The 1,662-nt window shown below is 42.5% G+C and overlaps 1 long non-coding RNA gene across 1 annotated transcript; it reads right to left on the reverse strand.

Moving 5' to 3' along the window:
* Positions 1–360: 360 nt before the first annotated feature.
* Positions 361–963, reverse strand: LOC115171824 (uncharacterized). Its single transcript, XR_003871256.1, has 2 exons — positions 784–963; positions 361–625 (listed from the first exon to the last, which is right to left on the reverse strand). It is a non-coding gene; the product is annotated as an uncharacterized LOC115171824 (long non-coding RNA).
* Positions 964–1,662: the final 699 nt, after the last annotated feature.

Genomic DNA, 1,662 nt, shown 5'->3' on the forward strand with positions numbered 1-1,662 from the left:
AGGTCTCATGTAAAAAGCTAACATATCACGTCTTCTAATGTCCTGGCATATATCTGTGAATATGCAATAAAACATTGACAAAACACACTAACAATTTGTGAGTCATCAACCAATGGTATCTATGGTGTTATGCCAAAATTGGATATTCATCAAATGTTGTTGAATTATAAATAGTGGTTCAAGTTTACCTGCAGCTTGTCAACACTAGGTTTGTGGACTGTTTCTAGATGATAATGATTTTGAATTGTGCTCAGTGTTTTCCTTGGCTTGGTATCCTAGGACAGGTTAGGATAGGCCTGACAGTGAGAAGACTAGTGGACTCCAGCTGGGAAGGAAATGAAGAGGAGTGTAGACAGGGTATACCATGAACAGCGGGCGTTCGTTTTATTCACCATGTCAGGAATTGTCAGATTTTGACATATATTTTTGTTGAATATGACAGTATCAGGCCACACAAACACTTAGATTAATGTGCAATAATCGTCTGTTGTAGTTTTCTTACTCTCCGTCGACCAAACATCAATATTTTCCACTAGATGTTGAAGTTGTCACTCAGAAACATTATGACATCATGCATTTGCACCGCAAAAGGGAGCCCCTGGACAGTAACTTCTGTTCAGGACATCTGCAGAAAGAATGAATATGAGACAAATCACTGATTTTTGTTTGCTATTAAAGGAGGAGACACAGTATTCATCTGGGATATAGGTGGCCTCTCCCTTAGCCTGTCTGGAAAATGAAAAACCAATGGGGTTGACGACAGGGGAAAGTAGGCAGGCTTACTTCCTAGAGCCGAAAGACGTCTTCCGGAAGTTGGAGCCATTCCACGAGAAAACAGGCCACTGCTGCCATGGAGACCTCCCGAGACGACAACCCCAGAGCTCCCGCGTCAGAGGAAACCAGGAAACCACACGGCGCGGACTGAATGTACTCCAAAGTCAGCCCAGCTGCTGCTTCCATGGAAACGGGGGGTTGGCCAGCAGGGAACAATCTGATACTGTACACACTGTACCGTAGCATGTTCTGACGGAGCTCACACACGGCCTCAAAGGCATGTCTCAGCACACGCTCAAATACTCACGTAACGCCGTAAACACAGACTGAAATGGCACCTAATAACAGCAAAAGGTTGCTGTTCCTGACACATGCAGGAAAGGAAGAAAACTAGATGCTCTGCTTCTTCTCCAGCTGTAAGAAATGAGGTCAAATATAAATGAGGTTAGATCTGATCTGTTCCTTCGCTTTAACTATGAGTCAAAGCTTTTGTCCTGTTCTTTCTGGCTACAGAAATTCATACGTCTACTATCCTACACATTCTGGACTCATTTTGCCAGTGCACTTATTGAATGCATTTCAGCTGCTTAGTCCATATTCTAGTTCATATTATTTTGACTCTTTGTCATTTTTAGATGTAAGCTTGCACACAGTTTAATGATAGACTCCCCATGAAATGAATGGAGGAGTAACCATTTCACACGTGACGCTAGAACCCCTGCATACCATTTCAGAAAATACAGAAGGCAAATGAAATGGGAACACTGTGATTGTGGGCGAAAATCCTGTAAACGCTTGTCTGTTTAAAAGGAGAGTTCCAAAAGAGGCAAGGCTTCTCAGTTCCAGGAATGTTGATGGAAAAAATTACAATGCCTCTTAGCAGAGATA

This window comes from Salmo trutta, chromosome 32 (genome assembly GCF_901001165.1).
Source record: "Salmo trutta chromosome 32, fSalTru1.1, whole genome shotgun sequence".
Taxonomy (NCBI): Eukaryota; Metazoa; Chordata; class Actinopteri; order Salmoniformes; family Salmonidae; genus Salmo; species Salmo trutta.